Source organism: Phoxinus phoxinus (genome assembly GCF_949152265.1).
Source record: "Phoxinus phoxinus genome assembly, chromosome: 7".
In the NCBI taxonomy this organism is placed as follows: domain Eukaryota; kingdom Metazoa; phylum Chordata; class Actinopteri; order Cypriniformes; family Leuciscidae; genus Phoxinus; species Phoxinus phoxinus.
Genome location: NC_136882.1, coordinates 19471416 through 19483994, shown reverse-complemented (window position 1 = coordinate 19483994; position 12579 = coordinate 19471416).

The window sequence follows — 12579 nt, the reverse complement described above, 5'->3', positions numbered from 1 at the left end:
TACAGCCACTGAGTTAGAAGCACTGAAATAAAAAGCAATTTAATCATCTGTGGAACGGGCAGGACTCAAAAACTCCAGCCAATAATTTCCAAGACCACCTAGAATCATTGGACAGTAAGTGTGTCAATCAATCGGTCGTACCATCCCCCCTCCCCCCGTCCATGTTCTTTGAATGGGTGGAGTTAAAGGAAAGAAGGTAGGACCATTTGAGTTGTGTATTTTCAAAATCTGCCAGCCGTTTTGCAAATCACATACCCCACCTTTAATAAAAATTAACATTTATTATCCAGCTGTTGCCCTCACGATGAACAGGCCTCAATATTGTACCATCGTGGAACGCAAGTACTACAAACCATCATATCATCAAGTTATCATATCAGAACATTACAATCGGTGTTATTTCAAGGTAAAACATTAACAATCATCACCACAACCTTATCCTAACTCTGCTGTCTCCGGTAGAGGAGCCAGGCCTCAACAACAGCAAGATCAAACATGTGGAAGACCTCCCCGGCCGACCTAATGACCCGTGTGGAGTCAGGGGGAGGTCCGACGGGAGCCCCCCGATAAGGTCCGATTGACCCCCCTGACCACTCCCAAGCCACGCCCCGTCCCACGAACCCACTATTCGTCTGATTAGCCACTATAGTGGCCAAATATCCCGTCGACCCCCCTGACCACTCCCAAGCCACGCTCCCGTCCCACGAACCCACTATTTGTCTGATTACCCACTATAGTGGCCAAATGTCCCGTTGACCCCCCTGTCCACTCCCAAGCCACGCCCCGTCCCACGAACCCATAATTAATCTGATCAGCCACTATAGTGGCCAAATGTCCCGTTGACCCCCCTGACCACTTCCAAGCCACGCCCCGTCCCACAAACCCACTATTCGTCTGATTAACCACTATAGTGGTCAAATGACCCGCTGACCACTCCCAAGCCACGCCCCGTCCCACGAACCCACTATTCGTCTGATTAGCCACTATAGTGGCCAAATATCCCGTCGACCCCCCTGACCACTCCCAAGCCACGCTCCCGTCCCACGAACCCACTATTTGTCTGATTACCCACTATAGTGGCCAAATGTCCCGTTGACCCCCCTGTCCACTCCCAAGCCACGCCCCGTCCCACGAACCCATAATTCATCTGATCAGCCAATATAGTGGCCAAATGTCCCGTTGACCCCCCTGACCACTTCCAAACCACGCCCCGTCCCACAAACCCACTATTCGTCTGATTAACCACTATAGTGGTCAAATGACCCGCTGACCACTCCCAAGCCACGCCCCCGTTCCACGAACCCACTATTTGTCCGATTAACCACTATAGTGGCCAAATGTCCCGTTGACCCCCCTGACCACTCCCAAGCCACACCCTGTGCCACGAAACCACTATTGTCCGATTTTCCACTATAGTGGCCAAATGTCCCGTCGAACCATGCTGAGTTTTCAGTTTGCAAAAATGCAAATACATTTAGATAATTCAAACTTCTTTCCTTGCTAATTAAATATACTTGTATTCAAACCTAGTATGCCTGGTATGGCTTTAAGTAATTCCATTATGGTACAATGTTGCCTCGAGTCAACATGCAGTTTTATGTAATTTCCTATGAAACATTTGATGATATATAATGTAAAGTTTTTGAAAATACTTCTTTACTTACCAATGAAGGTGACTCTGATTTTTTGTAACTGATTATCTGGATAGAAATGAGTGAAAATGCCCTTTTCAGTGGAGAAAATATGGAGCCATGTGACATGTGCACGTGTGCTGAAAGAGGGATCAAAATTGACCCCTGTGGGTCATGTGACCACCCTTTTGCATTTTCATTGGTTAGTATTTGAGTTCCCCTCCCCTTATAGAGCATTGACCAATTAAATTTTAGTATGTTTTTATTATAAAAAAGCTAAAATAGACTGTTTCCTGAAGGCAACACCGTACCATAGACTGAGTTAAGTAACACCCTTCAAATTTGGAAGTGAGTTTTGCAGAGGCAGGCATCATCCCCCATACCCCCTCCCGTTTTTTTTTTCTCTCTACCTTTTCATGAATGGAAAAATATATACTGAGAAAACTCGTGTTCAAGACTGCAAATGTGGGTGCACGTGCATAGTGCTGATCGTAGTCCTCTCTAATGACGTCACATGGCCAACATGTGGGTTTTAATACAATATTTTTCCAGTTGAGCCTGGCCTGCTGTTGTGATGGAAGGTTGGACTATATTTATCTGGGTTGTACTGCATGAGCTCACTTGGCACCAATGGTTGGTATTATCTCCTCCCAAACAAACACATGGATCCCAGACCAAGCCCCTTGGTGGACTTTATTCCAGCAGGTGTCCCATGTCAACGACTACACTCGGATGCACAAGGTCATAGCAGTGGATGCTCAGGTGACAGGAATGGCTGCCAGGAGGATACATGATGTCCTATTTTCACTAAGGTTGCCTGAGTTATGATTGACAGGCAGTTGTGTTATCATAGGCAGTATGCACTCCCCTCTTCAGTATAAATAGGATTTATTCTGCATGCTGATCTATTTAGAAGCCCTCCTCGACAGCAAGAGGAGCATGGCAGCAAATGCAGCGTCTCGTTCCCTATTCAGAGAACATGGGTTATGTAAGTAACCTGAGACATTCTCTTAGGTTCACTCAGTCCTGCGTAGCGATGACACAATGGAAACGATATACCACACACGCCAAGCTAAGCGCTGCCAGATCTGGCCCAATGGTTTTTAAAAAAAATCCGGAACCAGAACAAAGTCAACCAGGACCAAGGCGACCACTTCATGCGGAAGAATCTGGGAACCAGGGGCCGCATCCAAATCCAGGTTATATAACTTGATAAAAGTGTGCAGGGTGGGCCAACTTGCCACAACACAAATGTCAACACAAAAGAGGTGAAGGGAGCTTCCGTACCTCATAAGCCAAAGAAATTGTATCGGTTAACCAATGAGAGGTCCTTTGCTTAGAAGGCAGCAAGCCCTCTGCGGCTGGCCCGAAGCATACAAAGAACTGAGACGACTTGCGCCACTGGCCAGAGCGGTCCACATACATCTTTAAAGCCCAAACAGGGCAAAGCAAATGGAGCCTCTCCTCCCCCGTGGAGGAAAAGGAAGGAGGACAGAAAGAATGAACCACGACCACTTGATAGTGAAATGATTTGGACAAAACTTTGGACATAACCAGGCCTTGGTCGCAGAAACACCTTCACAAGACCCAGGGGGCAAACTCCATGCAAGGCCAACTCACAGAAAGAGCCTGTAGATCCCCCACACGCTTGAGAGAGGTTAATGCTAACAAAAGCGTCACCGTGAGAGTGAGAATCAGGTCAGAAGCTGACTCCAAGGGTTCAAAAAGAGGTTCCAATAATCAATCTAAAACAACTGACAAATCCTAGGTGGGGGCACTAACAGAACACGCAGGTCTCAAGCGTCTAACTCCATGCATAAATGAAGAGACCAGACAGTGTCTACCTAAGGGACCCGCGTCTGAGTCCTGACGGGAGTAAACCCTCAAAGTATTCGCAGCCGCACCGTCCGCAAACTTATCCTGCAGGAATTCCTGCACTAAACCAACCAGCTGAATGAATCCACTGTACACCAGGACTCAATGACTTTCCACTTAAAAAATACAGCCATCTAGTAGAAGGCGCACAATTGTTTTCAATGGTCTATTACCACTAGGCTAGTGACGTCAAAATGATCCACAGGATTTTGTGGGTGGACCTCAGTTCTTCTAGATCCAGGGGCAAGAAAAGTTTCTACATTTTAAAGTTAAATGCATTAATCTGAGAGTTCAGAAATAGAAGAGCTCAAATCCATGTGCAGCAGGCAGCCTATGAATATAAATCATTAGAAAGGATTGTATAAAAAAAATAAAAAACTTGCATCACAAGTGTATGTGATTCTCAAACCATTTGCTGACCAAACAGAATTTCATTAAGTTTAGTGACAACATGTAACAATGTTTACATCAATCAATATGGATAAAATAAAATAAAAATAACAACTGTTGTGGAAAATTACTCAATATTAAAACCTGGATGAAGGAGACAAAGTCGATTCTCAAGAGATTAAACAAAGTATTTTATTTCATGCATGAAATAAGCGTTCAACATACAGACAGTGTCTAAGTATGAGAAGGCCCATGGCATTCTCACGCAGAGAGCATCTGACATGAGAAGGCGAAGGCTAGTCCCTTTCGCCAAGGTTATATACCCTAACACACCCTGTGTAAAAATCCTTTGTTACCTTAAATGGAGATGTCTTAGCTCATTATCTCATGTCCAACCCAAATTCTAACTGGTCTGAGCAACGTCATGTCTGCAAAAGTTTCCTGTTCTTTGCTGCTGCTCTTTTTCACACATCTCGTCTATCTTTAGTTCGATCAAAGCTGCGCACATATTTTTCACACTTGGAGTACAAAAAGTCACTTGCTACTTAGTTCTTCTTAGAACATATTGTTCCTGCAAGCCTATTCCAACTTATGCCTGTCTGGTTACATATTTTATTATTGTGCTTTAGCTTATATGATTATATTCCTTTAAATGCTTATGAGTAAATGAAAGTTCAACGTTAATAAAAGTTGTACCCATATAAAAGTAAAAGAAACACATCTAAATGTAAAATTTCCATAACAATCCCCCATATGTTCATTCAAAGAACATACACACAATTTGACATTTACTCTTCCATAATCATAGTAATTCACAACAGGTAAATCTTTCCCATGGTTACTTCATTTTCTAGTCAAACTCATGTTCGCTCTTGTTCTCATAATCCTCATCATCATCAGCCACTAACACCTTAACTTCGTCCTCTGGTGCTCTACTTATCACTGTTGTGTATTCCCCTGGACTCATTCTCATACTCATCATTGTTACAGTCACTGCCTTAGCCGTGATTCTAGAAATACAATTCATTAAACATGGAATCATCAAAAGAAAAATCAAAATCAAACATCCGATTGGCATAATGGTACTTATTAACAATTTCGTCCACCCCTGCAGGCCCAAGAACCAATTATCTAGTGAAAATTACATTTCATCTGGAGTGGCTACGGCCATTTTCATGTGTTCTATTATGTCTGATACATTTTGATAGACGTCAGTCAAATTAAAACAACAAGAGGTTCCTAACATTTTGCATATTTTCAAATAAACCTCCGTTCCTACATCTAAAAATCCTGGATAACAGCACCCCATCCATTTCTTAGGAAGGGTGTGCCCATACTGTTCAAGCTGTTGTCTCTCCGAGGTCATCGTCGTCACCTGGACATGTGATATTTGTACCATTAGATGTTATACATTTGTTATTATTCATGATTATCGTGGTTTTACAGTGTGCTGTACCAGCCATTATTGCCCCTTGTTGGGTCCCTAATTTACATAAACATACGTCGCCTAATTGTGGTTTCACTGCCCATACATTGTCAAAGTCTCTAGTGCTGTGTTCTGATGGGTTCTGACTTTTGACTTTCTTTGGAGATAATTTGATTTCTATAGAATTTTCACATTCAGTAATTTCTACATAGTACATGGAATTAACCCTATTACTTCTCCTAAATTTTCAGTGATTTCTTCTAATTCCAAAAACTCTGGCATCACTCTAATATTCTAATTTAATCACCCTGAAGTGAGACATACCCCGCCTTGGTCAATAGACCCTCTCTGATAGCATCCTGATTACCTCCGTACACATATTGCCCTTGACATAGATCCTTACAAAAATACATGGTCTTACCCCATTTTCCCTTTGTCATTTTCACCTCTATATGCTATCATCTCGTGCTAGGCTTACAGCCACACTAATTAAGAGGATAAGATTTAGTGACCTATTGCCACACATTACAACCTTGTCAGGCGAGAAAATGTTCTTGTTTGAACGATATCAGTCCCGTTTCTCGATGTATTTTTGGTCTCAGGGCAGGTCTAGTTGATATGATCAGACAGGTTATTTCAATGCCCACGCCGTTAAAGTTCCACAAAGTCCTTGATACAGTTCTGACCACTCCTGAAATTGCACAACCGTCTCTTACTATTGATTCGTCTGCTCTCCAGTGATGGTGGTTTTCAAATTGGTAACCTACGGGATGACACGTCTCTGGTTAGTCTGATCTCTGTTTGGCACTCGTTAGCTTTGAGTGGGATTCTTCTTCCGTTGCAGCTAGCCGCATGAGCTGATGCTTCTCGACTTTCACCGCATTTTGAGTTGTCAGCAAAACCTGGAATGGTCCCTGTCACCTTTTCGCCTTCCAATGCTTTCGTCTCAGATCCTTTATCAACACGAACTCTCCTCGGAAGCTGTGCAGGGCCGTCTCAGCTGGCTCTGGAACTGCTGCCTGGACCTGTTTTGAGATATCACAGAACACCTTATCCAGCTCAACACAATATTGCAACATGTCATGCTCACAAATAGTGGTGTCAGGCAATGTTCGAGGATTTCGTGCCTCCCAGTCCATCTGAGGTGGGCGAGCAAACAGAATCTCAAATGGTGAGAGCTGTGCGCGTCCCCTCTTTCTCATTCTCATGTAAGTTAGCTCCTCCCGCTTCCGGATGTACCCAGGAATGCTTCAACTGCTGAAATTGCACTGTTTACAAAATGTGAACCATTGCCACTTAATAATTTTTCAGGATTTGAAATTCCCATGGTGGGATAATTTCTTGTAGGAATAGTTTTGCCATTCCTTTTTTAATCTGCCTTTGTTGTTGGCATGGCTTCTACCCATTCTGAAAACATGTCGACTGCCACTATGCAGTATCTCTTTTTGTCAGATTTTGATAATTCAATATAATCGAGCATTACATTTGAGAATGGTCTCTGCGGCCTGGGATGCCCCCCTGTCTCATTGCCTGACCCCTCCCCACATTATTAATACCACAAATCAAACATCTGCTGCAAAAATCTGCTGCCACTGTGGAAAAAACTTTGGTAAATCAGTTATTTTGCATAATAGTAAACATCTCCATTTGTTTCTGGGGCCCCATTGTCCATTTTTATATTCACGGCCTGCCTTCTTCCATTTCTCTTTATCATAGGCAGGCAGAAGCGTGTTGTTGTTGCATCGCTTCTGTCACCTAGTTCCTCATTCAGCCGTATTGCTATGGTTATCCGAACAGGAAGTCGAGCTGCAGCCTTCTCTGCTGATCTGTTTTCTTTTTCAATGGATACTGCATTTTCTTTTTGGTCTATAGTCGGATTTGGTCTTTATTTTAATCGGCTCACAATCTGCAATCAGACCTACATAATTTTTTATCAGTAGCCCATAAACATTTTGGAAACTCTCTCCAACCCGTCTGTTATGACAGGGAGTTGTGTTAAACTCAGTCTGTTTAGTTTCACTTCCTCATCCAACACTGTGACTGCTCTCAAACTTCTGTGTTTCATGACATGGCTATTTTTGGTACCTTCATTTTGGCAGATCATTCTTTTTTTTTTTTGATCTATTATGACCCAGTCGGTCAGTTCATGGCACCTGGCCATGAAGGGACCCGCGTCACGCCATTCAGCCTTCACTGGTTTGGCCAGCGATATGAGGCTTGTGCATTTTCCATGTCATAAAACACTGTCTGTTTGTCAGTCAATTTCACATTCAAAGCACATCATTGGTCAGTCCCATACACATAGTCAGTCGTCACAATTTCTATGTCAACATTAAATCATTGCTGCGCATATTCATCATCATGATCAGTGCTTACATGAGAAGTGCAATGTAAATCTGAGTCTCTCATAGATTCAGAAGATGGCAACACTCTGTCATGAGCCGCTTTGTGGTCAGACATGTGTCAGAAATTTGCCATTCATATACAAACAGAGAAAAATCCTCTGTGCTTTCAGTTTCATGCGTCATTCTCATGTCAGCTGATAAGCCCTGATCACCACAGTAAACAAAAACACCCTACTTACAAAGTAAATCCCTTCGCATTAAATTCACTGGGCATAACTTAGTAATTAAAAAACAATGCACATTATTATTTTATTTTTCCCCTTCAATTAAACACTCAAGTGTTTTCGAATATTGTTCTATGACCACATGACCAGTTGCACTTCTGGAAGAAGTCGTCTTCCCAGATAGTGGAACTGGTTTTTCAAACTTTGTCGCTTTAATTACCAAATTGGAAGCTCCCGTGTCAAGCAGAAATAGTAAAGATACGTCATTAACAGTCATTTCTATCAAGGGTAAAGAAATATGAGTCTTATAGAAAACCCTAGCAAGCAAGTCTTCATTGCATAGAGCATAATCAGAAAATAAAGGTAAATTATACTCATCTGCTGGAGAGACAGGAACCCCGTCGCTCACCCCCTCCTCCTCCCTTCAATCCGCCTGACTCCCGCCTTCGCCGTGTGGGCATTCATCACGCCAATGTCTTTTTCATCCACAATGAAAACATTTGTCTGGATCATAGGGCTCTTTGCGTTGTTGTTGAAATGGTTGACAGTTTCGTCCTTTTCCACGACCACGTCCTCTGCCTCTTCCTCTGCCATTGCCTCTCTGGTTCTGTTGGTGATGGGTGGAGTCGTTGTTGCCCATATACACACCTTGCATTGTCACCAGGGCCAACATGAGGTCTTTGTCTTGCTTGGCTGCGTTGATTTTTCGCTGCACTTTCATGATGTCTTGCGTGTCGTCTCATTTCTGCTGTCGAGGCCAGTTGCCATCCGACACAGCTCTTTTGAATTGCTTTTGAAATGTCACTGTCCAATCCATCCAAGAACAAAGTCTTTACTTTCATTTTCTGGAGGGCTGCAGAGCGGTGGTATGGTTCTTTGTGTGGTGCGTTAGGAACTGCGTGACCCCGTCCTTCTGCGGCTGCTGGAATCTGGTTAGGATTGCGAGGAGGTGGAAGATGAGCCGGATACATCCTGTCCTCCTATCTTATTCTCACAAAACAAAAACAAAAAAACAAAAAACAATGCCATAATAGGGAGAAGAAGAAACAATGTCAGACGTCATTTTTCAAAGATATGTCATTTTTAAGATTGCATAATGCGTTTCTCTATGTGTCTTGTCTTTCCTCTTGACAACGTGAGTAGACCAATTTTGCTTTTGTTTTTGTCAAATGTGACACGCTTAAACCCCCATTGAACCCATATTGCTCTTTTAAATACGGCACATATTCATGATACCAAATTCCTATTGCTTTGTCCATTATTTTGTATGAACCCTTCGAGAAATCAACCTGTTCTCCATCCTTCTTTTTTGAATTTCCGTTACCCATTTTTACTTAGACAATTTTGTTTGTTCAATTTCCCTATATTAATTAATTTTATTAATCCATATTTGCGTATTTTTATTAATTATTTTATTACTTTATATTTACCTATAAATTTTCCTCTTTCCTTCTTCTTAATCAACAGTATTTATATTTGCGTATTTAAATATCTTCCCCCGCGTGGTCACCACGCACTATATTTACTGTGTTAATTCTCCTCTCAGCGTGGCCACCACGACCTGCCTAAATTCGTCAATCTAGGACTTTCAAAATTGCCTGCCTCCGTCGATGCAGGTCTTTCCCAAACAAGTGCCTCCTCTAATGTCCGAACCTTACTATCAGCTTATTTCGAACGAGCACCTTGTCTGGTGTTTGAGAAATTTTCTATCAGACCTATTCTCAAAACTCTGGCCCTTTTAGAGAAGAATTAACACATGGCATTTGAGAACTTACTTTTAGGCTTATTCTCAAACCCTGTTTGGAAACGCTTATTCCAAAACTCTGACCCTTTTAGAAAAAATATTCAATACGCAAATAATTTTCTTATCCACCATGTGAATAATTTAAATTTTCTCTCACCGTCTTGTGAGTCTCACTGTCTGTGAGTTCTTTAATTGCGTCCACCTAGGTCGTCGTGAGGAGTTGAACAATTCTCTTTCCTTAAGCTTGAGGATTTTGAGCCGTAGAGTGTTCTCTCGGGATGGCCAGTCAACTGTTCCCCTCACGACGATCATCGGTTTTGCAATCGCATCCTCGTCGCCATTTGTTGTGGAAAATTACTCAATATTAAAACCTGGATGAAGGAGACAAAGTCGATTCTCAAGAGATTAAACAAAGTATTTTATTTCATGCATGAAATAAGCGTTCAACATACAGACAGTGTCTAAGTATGAGAAGGCCCATGGCATTCTCACGCAGAGAGCATCTGACATGAGAAGGCGAAGGCTAGTCCCTTTCGCCAAGGTTATATACCCTAACACACCCTGTGTAAAAATCCTTTGTTACCTTAAATGGAGATGTCTTAGCTCATTATCTCATGTCCAACCCAAATTCTAACTGGTCTGAGCAACGTCATGTCTGCAAAAGTTTCCTGTTCTTTGCTGCTGCTCTTTTTCACACATCTCGTCTATCTTTAGTTCGATCAAAGCTGCGCACATATTTTTCACACTTGGAGTACAAAAAGTCACTTGCTACTTAGTTCTTCTTAGAACATATTGTTCCTGCAAGCCTATTCCAACTTATGCCTGTCTGGTTACATATTTTATTATTGTGCTTTAGCTTATATGATTATATTCCTTTAAATGCTTATGAGTAAATGAAAGTTCAACGTTAATAAAAGTTGTACCCATATAAAAGTAAAAGAAACACATCTAAATGTAAAATTTCCATAACACAACTCAAATATAATGTGGTTTTTATAATAATAACGTTATAATATTTTTAACGATATGAGTCAAATTATAAGATGTAATATAATGCTTATATTTAGCAAAACTACTCCTCTATAGGCCAAGTTAATTTGTCTAGCTATGTGCTGTGGTCATTATAAATGGCTTTTCTGAGGTACGTTATATGAAATATTGTTCTCCAGTTGTTTTATTGACCTATTCCCGCAGTTGAAGCACTGATTGAGTGAATACATGAGACATGATACATTTCAGCAAGTTGGAGGCTACTGTATCGTCCAACCCGGTATCATAACGCCAAATTTATTTACTAACTCTGTTACTAACGTAACCTCGGTTCCCTGAGAGTAGGGAACAAGTATTGCGTAGCTAATACGCAGTGGGGAAACTCCTTTCCTCAAAAATTTTGAAGCTTATATTTTAAAATGCAGTGCAGCTGCACAGCAAGCACCAGCAGAGCGTCTAGCTCGCCCATTGGCTGTGCTGCAGTAACTGGACATCCTATGGCGAAGTGGCTCAGACGTGAGAACCAATCAGGAGCTAACAGAGCCAGCAGAATGGGCGTGACTTAATGCCATTTCGCCATAGCATCAGGTTAAATCACCTGAAGCGAAAACCCGTGACAAAGTGCAATAGTGCGGCAGGCTACGCAATACTCGTTCCCTACTCTCAGGGAACCGAGGTTACGTTAGTAACCGAGTACGTTCCCTTTCGAGAACGGTCACTTTGTATTGCGTAGCTAATACGGAGTGGGAACGCAATGTAAAACGCCGCACTATTAGCAAGCAACTGACTTCGTCCTGAACTGGAGCCTAGGGTGACAACCCGAGGTTCACAGTAAGACACAAGCCATTTAATAATGACCAACGAACCAGACTTGAGTCGGGTCCTAATGACATAAAGAGGGCTCATATGGCCAGAATACTTCCGAGGACAATCTTGTGCTTATGGACAGTAACTTGTTAGACTGATAAGACCAGACGACTGTCGGGTCGAACTATTACCCTGAGAGGACTCGAGCGTGTAAGCAGGGTACCTCCAAATTATAGAACCTAACAAATGTGGATGGAGAGGACCAGCCGATCGCTACATATATGTCTTCAATTACCACAACACCGCCATGGTGTACAGGGCCAAAGCAGCCTGGCCGAAAGCGGTAAAGGCGCGTCCCGCTTCGATGGATGAACTGCTCTTGTTCTCCATCCAGCAGCAGTGGGCGGGCAGAGATGAGCGGCGACTGCTTCTTCGAGAGGAGGCAGCTTCTCGTATTCCTTTTCCGTCAACAGAGGAGAGCGTTGCAATAGCGGAAGAGCTTGTGCGCGCCGAGCAATAGGCACGCCATGATTTAGTCAGTTCTTCGTGCACCTCAGGAAAAAATGGCGCTGGCTTGTGACGGGGGGCCTGCTGCCGCCCGGGCAGAAACCATCCATCCAACTGGCTTTTAGCAGGCTCCTCGGGTGAGGCCCACTCGAGCCCGAGATCCGCCGCGGCTGCGATGAGGATGCGAAGTGAGTCCTGGCGTTAGCACTAGACTGTGAGAGAAGGGTGGGGTCAGCTTAGCCCGACCACTCTTCTTCAAACGCCGCAATGGAGAGGCTGTCGTCGAGCTGTTCTTCGTCCGATCTGCCAAAGGAGATGAGACCCGCCGCTCGGTAGGAGGGGCGCTTGTCCGCCTGAGTAAACAGGACAGGCGAAGTGGATTGTGATGGAGAAAGCGAGGCACGCGGGAACGTAGCCGACGTGGGCTCGATTAACTCCATGTGCTCGGGCTGCCGTTGGCTGAGGCGCTTCTTCTTCCGCGGCTGAAGTAGTGCGGGAAAAGGAAGCGCGGAAAGACCAGTTTCGCCATCTTGCTTAGAGAGAGCTAACTGCGTCCGCAACATAGAGATGGGCAGGCTCTCGCACTGAGGGCAGCCTCCGTCAGAGAGTGCAGCTTCCTGATGGGAGGGACCCAGGCACG